Here is a 12,088-nt window from a genome sequence, read left to right on the forward strand (position 1 = left end):
CACTTGTTACTTCCTTTCTGGATTATTTCACTCTTTGACTTGTTTCATTCTTATGCATTTCACTCGTTACTTAATTAGTTTGATCCGACTTTTTTATACTAATAGGTAATGCTTGTTAGCGAAGAAATTGAACTTTCAAAAGGCAAGAGGCTGAATAGAATTAGTATATAGAACTATGTTCCTTGATTGGTCGGATCTATATCATTGTCAAAGCTAGAAAGAAGAAACTGAAAATGCAAGGCTTGTTCGATAATCCCTTGCTTGTTTTGGGGCGCTAGCCGTGATATATAGTTAGGTTCTTGCTTGGTTCTTGCGCAATACATTTTAAAAGAAAAAAAATTGTTCTTATTACGATTTTACATTTAAACCATACATTTGGATCAGGGTAAAAATGGTCAAAATTGGGGATTGATCAATATTGGTACCGTTTTGGTCTGACCGATACTGAACGTTACGTTTCTTAGGACCATGGTGCTCCATACACATCTTCGGTGAAAGTGAAAGCGAAGTTGAAGAAGAAGAGAGTACTTTCCAGCGAAAAACACTGTTGCAACTCTCTGGCAACGGTAACAGCTAAAAGAAAGAGGGCGGAAGGACCCTTGCCTTCACCAATATTTTCAAAAGACCCATTTCCGTCTAGGCTGATTTCCTCAACAAGAACCTTGAATTTGGACCATTCGATTTCCAGCACTTTTCAGACATTTGCACGTGGCAATCTTTCTAGTCGTTGATGCTGTCCCTAGCCATATCCTTCCGGAGCACCCCACATATGACGTTGCATAGGTCTTCGATCTGCTAGAGTGCTAGGTCCCTTTCTCTTACTCCCCTGAACTACAATCATATCTACCTTGTCTGGTAGCCAAGAGTAGAGAAAGAAATAATAATAATAAAAAAAAAAGAATATAGAAAATAGAAGAACCAAAAAAAAGTAGAAATGAAATGAAATAATAAGAAAATATAAAATTATGTTTCAAAGAAAAGAAAGGAAAATAAATTTTTTTTTTCTTATGTTTTCTTGTCTCATTCCTATTTTTTGGACTCCATAAGAAAACTTCATCATTCCCAATGTGAATTTTAAAATTAAAAAAAAAATTAATATATATATATATATATATATATATACTCTTGATTCAAGACATACCAAACACAATTAGAATTTCTTAAATTAATAAAATAATACAATTTTTGTACTTTTTTCTTTTCTATTCTTTGCTACCAAACACATCTGAGACGGCCTTCCATGGCAACAACCGCTTATTTCTATCAAGGATTTCCATCATCGTGTCAAACACTAGCTTCCAATGGAGCATGGACTCTCTAGATGAGCTCGCCAACTTGTACCATTGCTTCTCCAGCAACAAAAATATGTTAGTGTCTTATGGGAAGCATTCGAAAGCTCATAGGATCTTGATACATACAAAAATCACTTCTTCATTTGATCTCTCTTCTTCTGGTTTCAATTGGACAAGCGAGATCATTCGGTGCCCATTCTCGTCTTTCAGCTCTCCTGATTGGTTTGTTACGTCAAATTTCAACACCACATATGGGTTAGTACCTAAAACATGGGATGAAATGGTCTCGGTCAATATTTAGCTAATTCTCTCCCATGGAGTGAAAAGACTATTTGGGGGAGAATTTGTTGTCGTAGATCATAGCCCCTACACCAGTATAAGGGTCAATGAGAGTGCATAAAAAAGCATCAACATGGAAGGGATTTGTGCATTTTCATTTGAGAGGGGGATGAGGTGGTCATTTCACTCCATGTTGGGTCTAGGCATAGGAGCCACAATTGTGAACAAAATCATTTTTTCCCATTTTATTTTTATTATTTGTCACATGCATTGATGTGTTGATAAACGATATTGATTTAAATTCTCGATCAGGGTGAATCTCACAATATCACTATATTATATATATATTAAATTAGCTAGACACAATGGATGCTAGCATACTTGATATCGGTGGCATACCCAATATTTTTCCATTTAATTAAAAAGAAAAAGAAAAAAAGAAACACATTTTATTTTTCTGGTTGGATTTGCGTATTGGTCTTGATACAGCTACCAAACTGATACCATAATAGTTGAATTGATAAATGCGATGGTAAAGTGGTCAAGAAAACCAAGGTATCGGTATAAATACCTAATATACCAATCTTGTATGAGAAAAAAATTGAAAAATTATAGATATTTTTTTGGCCATTTATAATGAGCATGGATATGTTTTCAGGAGAGATCAATCAAAAATTCCAAAATACCCAACTTATGCAGGACTCAAAAATTGGAATCGGTGTTGCACCAAAAAAAAAAAAAAAAAACCGGCCAGCGTTAATTTCGATTTAGATTGGATTCGAACCGGGATCGAACAGATTTTAAGTGAAATTGGGTGAAAATGGGATCGTCCTTGAAATCGGAATCGGTTTAGGAATCCATCCAAACCGACTGAAAAAACAAAGAAAACAATTAAGAAATAGGAATCGATTCAAGAAATAATTTGAAAACCCAACTTTTCAAAGTCGGCGTCGTAGCGTAGGGACCACGCTAGTGTGTAGATGCGTATCACCGACAGAAGCTGTAGTGTTTTCATGCCGTTTGAAGAATAAACGACCACTAGCATCACATTTCAAATTTTGAATTTGCATCGGGCGGGACTCCCCAGAAGAGGGGGGGGGGGGCAGGAGAGAGAACAGAACCTCACCGGGAATAGCAGCGATCTTCACGGAACAATATTTTCTCTGAGGGTGTCTACCACCACCACCAGCGCCTGAGAGAGAGAGAGAGAGAGAGAGAGAGAGAATTCGCCTTCCGGCGATGGCATTTGGAAGGCGAATTCATGCCGTTTGGTAGAATAAACGACCAATGGATTCACATTTCAAAGTTTGAATTTGCATCGGGCGGGACTCCCCAGAAGAGGGGGGGGGGAGGAGAGAGAACGGAACCTCATCGGGAATAGCAGCGATCATCCCGGAACAATATTTTCTCCGAGGGTGCCTACCACCACCACCAGCGAGCGAGCGAGAGAGAGAGAGAGAGAGAGAGAGAGAGAGAGAACAGAACCTCGCCTGGAAATAGCAGCGATCATCCCGGAATAATATTTTCTCCGAGGGTGCCCAGCACCGCCACCAGCGAGAGAGAGAGAGAAAGCACCCAGACCATCCCAAGGTTCGCCTCCTACCTCTGCTGGGTCTCATTTGTTTGTCAGAATTCATTTTGCTTCTTCGTTAGGTTTACGGTTCTTTGCTTAGATCGGGTAAGAATCTCGAGAAATATTGATCGTGGGCGCCAGTGATGCACCCACAGATGGCATTGGGAAGGGCTTCGCCTTCCAAGGGACTCAACTTGGTCTTGGCGGTGGTTGATCGCAACCCTAAGAAGTTGAAGGACGTTTCTGTTGCCATCATGGCGAAGTTTTGGAACACCCAGGTCGAGACTCAAGCATGGCTGGTTGATTTCTCCGGGAACCTTTCCGAGGAGATCCGGCAGATTCACGAAGCATATTATAACCCCGGGGGATTGCAGATCCACGGTTCGGCTTTGATTAAATGCGGAAGTTCCCGGCAAAGCTTCGCCTCTCACTGATGGGTTTTCAAGGTGGAAGGTGGTGGGTTTGCATGCTGGTTGAATAATTTTTATTGGGCTCTGATGTAGGTTTTCTCCTAACAGGTGAGTGGGTTTCTCAGGTTTTCAATTCTATCCAGTGGGTTATAGTTGTTTTTGAAAGTCTGTTCATTTATTTATTTTTTTCCTTTTCATGGAGAGGCATTGTAATTGGTTGGAACTAGTTGCTTTTCTTTGCGCTCTTTGATTGTGTGTTTTCAGATCTGCTTGATTTGTTGTGTTAGATGATCATTCTTCTTCCTAATTATTTTATTCTCATGAATTCCATGCGCAGATTTGGTACTGGTGCTTCTTTTCCTTCCCCCTCCCCCATTCCGTCCTCTAATTTTTCTTATTATTAATGTAATGCGTGTAATAACCCCTTCATGCTCTTTTCCCCCCCTGATTTTGGCAAAATGCTGGAAATGTGGTTATTCGTTTGATGGACTTTTTTTTTTTCTTTCTCATTTCTGTGTTTGTAGAGTGCAGTACATTGCATGTTTCCAATTTTTTGTTATTTCCTTAGAAAGTGCCGTATCTAAAATAATCATCTAGTGTAGCAAAATTCTTACGTTGCTTCTGTTCCAAATAGAGATTTTTGGTGATGTTGGGCTTGAGGTTTTATTTGTACATGTTTAGGAAACTTTTTACGATAGGGACTAGGGTATGGTCTTGCTGTTTTAAAATTAAATTTCCAGATCATAAAATGTGAATTTCAAAGAATGAAAATCTGTTTCTAGTCCTCAAAGAATCTGAGAGATAGAGAAAGAGAGGTGATGGGCATCGGGCCTAGAAGTCAATTTTCCAAGCACTGTGGAAGAGTCACTCTCAACCACTAGATGCATTTAAGAGATTTCAAGAGCCCTTGGGCAAAAATGTGAGGTTTAAGATTTTTGTGAAGATTACTGAGGACGATAGGGCCCTATTAGAGAAGAACTGTTCTCACTGTTCCTTCTTATGAATGACCTCCAATGACAGAGGAGCCTCAGTTTCCCAAAGAACATTCATAAAATTGAGATTTGTCAAGTCTGAAATTCCATATCCGCTTCAACTTATGATGCTTGTATCAATATTTGTGTAACATGCAGGGGTTTAGGAAAATATTATTGGCTTCTGGATTATGTGGTTTCTCAGAAAATCGGGATTCATTTAGTAGTTATTAATTAATCATGAGGACAATATTGTACTTCTGCTGTTCAGACTAAAATTATGTCCTTGAAGTTGACTGTATGTGTTCTTTCTCTTGGCCTTGCCTTTTTCTCCAAAAGTTCCCATTTTATTTGTTTTTGTACACAAAGGGTGGCTAATGCTTCTCTTTATCCAAATCTATGCAGGTTGGAATTGGGCATTAACCAATTCCTGGTTCCCACTAAAAGAAACATAAAATCATGATCCAAAATGGGATCCCAATTACTTTTATCGTATGGTGTCTGTCTTTACTTTTATCCCTAATTACTATCAACCTGATCTTTCATGGTGTCCTCCAGAAAAATAGAAGACGAAGAAGAAGATGAAATCTCAGAAGAGGAGGTAAGGCACTTCTACTCATCGTTCTTACTATTCTCTAATTCCCATTTTTCGGTTGTAATTCTAACACATCTGTTGTCCTGGAAACCTCATTTTATTTCTTGCACTTAAGGAGGTAACATCTTTGAAATCCTTAATTTCTATGAACTTGGTCATGACTAGATCCGTATGTGCCATTCTGATTGTGTTATCATCACAAAGTGTGGTAATTTTTATTAAGAGAACACAATATGATCTTTTCATTTTCGTAATGCTGTTTCCATGCTTCTCGGCTCTTATTATTCAATATTTGTATGTGCTTTGGCTTAAATTGTTGGGTTTATGAAAAATGCTGGTTTGATTTGGCACTCAATTATGATGTATTTTTCTTGGAAGAAAAGAAATTGACTAGTTCTGAGAGATACGACTGATATCCTGTTGATTCATGTAGGTTCAATGGCTAACTTCAAATGAGTGACTCACACGAGGTGTCAACTTGCATAGCCTTACCCAGCTGGATTGTTCCAACAGTTAAATAACATTTATTTATTTGCAATAAACCTAGCAACATTGATTCTATCTTCTTAGAAAGTAAATCAACAAATTTAATAATAACAAACAAGGATGTGCTGCACCCCTAATGTGTAGGAGGAGGATGATAGGGTCGTGGGGGATACGGAGGACTCCATATAATATGCATTGATTGCATTAGCATTGTGGGTTTTTGGCCTAGGATTTATCCTCAACATCTTGCCAATCAAGGCAATCAGTTGCCCCTCCTGTGAATTGAGGAGATTCACTTCCTTTCTTTGCTAACGAGCAAACCCGTAGCGAGTTTTGTCTTTAGAATCTGTCAAAAAACTATACATACAGTTGTAGTGAGGGATGCCTAAGTGCTTAGGTGAGAAGCTGTGTAAAAGTGTTATTTTTATATCTCCTATTTTCTAACATTATTTAGTATGCTATAATATACATTTTGTATCATAAAAAATTAACATTAAGCCACATCAAGTCATAAAAAATCAAATTAAGTCACTTCAAGTCATACAAAATCAACATAGAACTAGAAGACAACTGAAATGAAGAAGTAAGCTATTGAAAGTTTGAAAAAATTAAAACATACATTTGGTTTATACAGATTTTGTAAATGATCATTGTTTGATGTAGATCAAGCTGTCAAAAGGAGAGTTCAGTGCTAGCCTAATTTTGGTTCAGATCTGGTTCAATTTTAGCTATTGAACCAGCCTTATTTTTCTCCAATCTGGCCAGCCAAATTGCTGTTACTGTTCATGCCAACAATACCTTGGATGCCCGATATCGACAACTTGCTCGGATGAGATGCTGTTAATATTAGTTTCTATTTTCCTATAGAGTTTTTTTTTTTTTAATGTCTTGGACAACAAGCTACATGGAGTGGAGAGTTGCTAGAAGATTTGTTTCCTTTTTTGGGTGTTAGAGATTATTTCCTTTTTATGTTTGCTTAGTGCTTAAGTAATTAGTTTCCTTTTATTTGTTAAACAAAGTAGTTAGTTATTATTTCTTGTCAAACAAGTAAATTAGTTTAAAAGAGTAAGTTAGTTTCCTATTTTATAAAGGCTTTTCAGCCTATTTAAAGACACTCGTTGTAAGGATTTAACAAGTTTGAGTTGATGACAGTTTGAGAAGTTATCTTTCATGGCTGAGAGAGTCACTTTGAGAGGGTGAGATGGCCAACACCTTGTGAGGGTGAGAGGACTATCAAACCACTTCTCTCCCCCACTTCCTCCCCCCTTTATCGAATTCCTTTTCTTGCTTTGCTTTTCTTTTATTTTTTGAGTGTTGTAAGATTATTATCAGATTACAAAACTAACCAGCAAGATTGAAGAAAGAAAGCCAGCCTAACAAATATGAGTCAATTTTGGTTGTAGGCTAGCTTATGTTCTTCAGTTTGGCTAGTTGGTTTTATAATCGGATTATAATCTTACAAAACTTAAAAAATAAAGGAAAAATGAAGGAAGAAAAGGAATTCGTGGAGGAGTGAGAAGGGGGAAGGGGAAAGAGAAGTGGTGGCTTGGTTTGGTTCAGGCCTCTCACCTTCCCATGAGTATCTCACCCTCTCAAAGTGGCTCTCTCAGCCATAGAAGATAACTTCTCAAACTTTCACTAATTCAAACTTGTTAAATACTTACAATGAGTGTCTTTCAATAAGTTGAGAAGCCTTTACAAGGAAACTAACTTAGTCTCTTAAACTGAACTTGCTTGACAAGAAATAACAACTAACTACTTTGATTAACAAACAAAAGGAAACTAATTACTTAACCACTTAGCAAACATAAGAAAGGATTAAATTTCTAGCATAAAAAAAGTAAACAAATCTTCTAGCAATTGTCCACTCCTTATTGCTTGATGTTCAAGACATCAAAACAATATAGGAAAATGGAAACTAGTATTGGTAGCAGCTCATTCGAGCCAATTGCCAATATTGGGCCTCTGAGGTATTGTTCACATCAACAGTACTTGCGTGCAAGGTTTAACATATTGGGCTTTGACCCTGGTCGAGATTAAAATTTTGAGGAAATCAGAGAAATTTGCCTGCAATGGTGGAAAGTTCCACCCCAAATTGATTTTTTTGGTCTGATTTTTTATGCACATCCTATTTTTGGCATTTCTAACCTATTCAAGTAATTAGTTTCATGAAAACAAAACCTAAAGTGATATTTATGGTGTTGACCCAATGTTGCTAGTGTACGTTGATTTTGGTTGTACTACTACTACTACATATATAAGTTACTAACTAAAAATGAAAAATAAATGATTAAAACAAACAAAACATTATGTACAGGATGCAAAACAAATGATAAAAATTGAAATCATTCTACTATATTTACAGGTACATTGTACAAAAAAATGATATTTGGGGAAAATGGGGTTTACCTTTTTGCTCAAAGAACCTTTCCTTAGGTATACTTTGGTTGTGTAAGATTCAAGTGTAGAATGAAAAATTTACCCTGTTGAGAAAAGTCCTAGCATTTGGAAGTTGAAAATCGCCCCTACAACCGAAAATTCAGTTTTTGTTTTTGAACATTGGGGGGGGGGTTACTTTTTATCTATTTGGAATTTGAATTTTTAACTATTTTTATTGGATTCAAATAGGTTTATTTGCTTATTTATGAATTATATTGTAAGTAATGAAGTAACATTTATAAAATCATTTACTTAAACGATGTTTGGCATAAATAATAGTCAGATGTGTAATAAAACAGAATAAAAAAAAGAAAATCCTTAGACACCAAGGTATGGCCGATGCCTTCACAACTATGATCTTAAGAGGCTTTGGATTGTTACAAGTAGTTTCTTTCATTTATATCTAGTGGCATTACGCCATTACATGAGTTGATTTCTTAGTAGCACAGTTTCTTTATTTTTAGTAAGTTCCTTGTTGTGATAGACTTTGGACAAGGCACTTGAAGAAGACTACTATAAATATGTTGCATCATTTGTCCGGGCCATGTTTTGTTGTATGGATTTTTAAGTTGAGTTATTGTGCTTATTCTCCTCTATGTGGTCAGAGTTATGTGAAACCCTACTGTTTATTGTATTTAAACTGTAGAAGGGTATGTGGCTGGTAGTAAATGCTAATGCATTCCTTTTGACTTCATTTTCTTCCATGATTATAGTGTTTTTACTACAATGTCATTAGAGAAAAGATAAATTTAGTCATTCTTCTACAGTTAGGAAGTTTTTGTTTGATTTTTATATTTGATAGGACAAACTATGGGAGAGATTTTGGTCTGTTATTGTCAACAATTTATTTATTGAATAATTTTTTTTGGACAGTATTTGCACGGAGCTGCTTGTCTTTAGATACTGCGAGTCTAGTTTTTTGGAGTTCTTATCTAATTCTGTTGATTTGTACATAATTAGATATCTCAGATGGATTTTGTATATTGTCCTGCTATGCCACGATAAACCCAAACTGATAATTATTAGGTTGGATGGCAATAATGTAGGAAACGAGCAAAATGCATTGAGGTTCAGGTGGTTTAGGACATGAATTGTCATGTTTATGAATGGTAAAAACATACCTCATCACTGGATGTGCCCTTGAGTGAAATCGTCACACATACTAGTACTATTCAATTCATTATTGATGTAGTCAAGATGCTGCTTCGTTGTAATAGCATTCAATCTTTATATTGGGTACTTTGATCATTCAACTATGTAGTAGTTTTGGCACTGGTTTTGTCCCTTAGAACTTTTGTTGTTGGTGTTATTGGTTTACGTGTTTTAATTCTAACTGATCAGCGAGTATATTTTGATAGAAACTAATGGCAGCAACAAACTTATGGTATCCTGACTTAGTGATGCAGCTTGAAGGTTTTAATGATTTTACTCTTGCCTTTTGATTGGATTGTGAGAAAGGTATCCTAATGTTCAGTAAGACCTCTTTTCATGTTACCATAAGATTTGTTGGACCATGTACTTGGAGATATGCATTGTTCCTTATTTGCCAAGTTTATATCTGAAATAGAGGCTGTTCATCAGTTGTGGCTGGCAGATGGTCCGAAGAATTTGCTGTTAAGTATTCTTCTTAAACTGTTTATTCATGTATGCACTTTCATGATCTAAACTCTGCACTTTCTTTAGCTGAGTTATGCAGCTAATTTTAACTCAATAGTCATACTCAAATTGAAGAATCTTTCTGTTCAATGCAGTCTTCATAGGTTTGCCTTCAATTTAATGCATCTCATATATTGCAGAAAATTAGTTTGAAGGAGTGTCCATATACTTCAAAATCTGTCCCCAACTTTGTGTGTGGGTATGTGTTCGCTCATCCGTTTGATGATAACCATCTTCTTGCTCAATATTTACATTGAATAGTTATTTTGTTCGACTGGATGAACAACCATCAAAACTTTATGGAATTGTCATTTAATAAAAATCAGAGTTCCTTGTAATGTTATATGAGTAAAGATTTCAAGACCAGTATCACATCTTACTGGTATCCTTTTCTACTGCAGGGCCTTGAGTTATTTCCCATCTAAGTTTAAACTTGAAACGTATGGCCAAGAACACCGAATTCTTTCCCACTTATTCTACTTATGTGACTTAAGTTGATCTCTTTTACTTGGATGGTAAACGATTGGATTCTCTTGAAACCTTACAAAGTTGTATCTGTGACATGGAAGCACATTCTATTAAACTGTCACACAGATTGGGGAGCACCTTAGAAAATAAATAGAAAGGAAAGCTGAAATAAGGGAGATGTAAAAGAAAAATACACTGGAAGAAGAAGCGAAAGAAGAAAAGTTCCATCTGCTACCACTTCTTTGTTGTCTGCCTTGTAGCTTTGAGAATTCGAGATGCTGTAGCTACTACTTTCTCTACTTTGAATGGAATCCCTGAGCCCCAATCCGTCGGCCTTTCTCTGTATAAATTGATTGAAAGCAAATAAATTCTCATTTTATTTTTAAGCCCTTAGGTACTTATTTTTTCCAATGGAGCCATTAGGGACTTATATTTAAACCTTTTAATTATAATTTAACCCTTTAAAATTGAGTTTCACATTTGAGCCCTTGGGGGCTTATGACTTGTTGCTATGTATTGATATGCATTGTTGTGGCTCTTCCTTAACAACTCGATCTTTTGAGATGAGCGGTTGTAACATATTATCAGAGCTAGGAGGTTGGGTGCTCAATCCTTGGTAAGTGAAAGTGGTTTCTGTTATGTGTTATTCTGCCCCTATACGTTGTACCCTCTTGATGCTACATGATGGATTCACGTGTATTGCCTTGTGTGTATGTGTACGCATGTGTGTATGGGGAGTGTGTGTGTGTTGATACACATTGTTTGGGTTAAGCGGTTGTAACATGACCCTTGGTTATTTTGCAATCTATATTTTACCCAAGTCCCCATACCCATAACCAATTGCTGGCATGTAGCTCATATCATAAATTTTAGGAATTACATGGATTCGACTCCTGGACACACCAAGATGCGATCCCTGTTGTTGAACCCTTGTAACATAGCTTTATATGAAGGGAATAAGTGATTCAATGGATAATATCTGGAGTGTTCTGATTTGGTTGTGGGGTTTTCAATGTTTCTTGTTTCCTTTAAAGTACGACAAAAAAAAATGAAACAAAAACTGAAGTAGTGGAACAAAGAGAATCTTGTTCTAGTGGAGATCTACTCCATTGAGTGGAAATAATGAAATGAACGAAGCTGAAGAAATGCAGAGGATAATTTCTGCCTATATGTGGATTTGAAGAAGCTGTTAGAGCTTGAAGTATTAGGTATTTGTACATGGGATTGTATCAGTGGCAGAGCTGCTGCATATATTTGGTTTGGTGGGAGATGATGCAGATATTATCATCTCACCCACCCAATTTGACAGCACTACTTGAAACCTTGCCTTGAAGAAATTTTTTTCGGGTGAACAAAATATTCATTATCAAAAACGAGAAATACAGACTCCCAAGAAAGGGGTAGAAAAACAAATCAAAATAAAAATAAAGCCCAGGCCTCATGAAGGAGAGGCAAGGGGTGCATACAAAGAAATGGGGAGAGCTCAAGAGTCCACAATTAGCCTATTTCGAGGGGAGTCACCGCGAGGGGACTGAGGATAGCTTGCATCTAACACCAAAGTCAATAGAGGCCAAAATCTACCTTGAAAAAAAATAGTCGGTGCCAATGTGGATGTATTGGTTGAAGGAATGTAGCAAAATTCAACCATGAGGATCCAAACTAATGTATTATTGCTCTTTGCTACGTTGTGATTGTTATGCTGGGTGCTATCTTACTCTTAATAGACCTCAATTGTTCTATTGAATTAATCAATATCTCCTTTTGGGCTATCTATCTTGCTAATGTTTGAAACTGGGTTTGAAAACATGTATTTTGTTCCATTTGGTTTTGGCTTTCTTTTACATTTGAACCAATTCTTGACCTTGACAGTTGCCACCTAAAAAACCAGCACTGGCCGCTTTTTTTTTTTTTTTTTTTTT

This window comes from Macadamia integrifolia, chromosome 8 (assembly GCF_013358625.1).
Source record: "Macadamia integrifolia cultivar HAES 741 chromosome 8, SCU_Mint_v3, whole genome shotgun sequence".
Classification (NCBI taxonomy): Eukaryota; Viridiplantae; Streptophyta; class Magnoliopsida; order Proteales; family Proteaceae; genus Macadamia; species Macadamia integrifolia.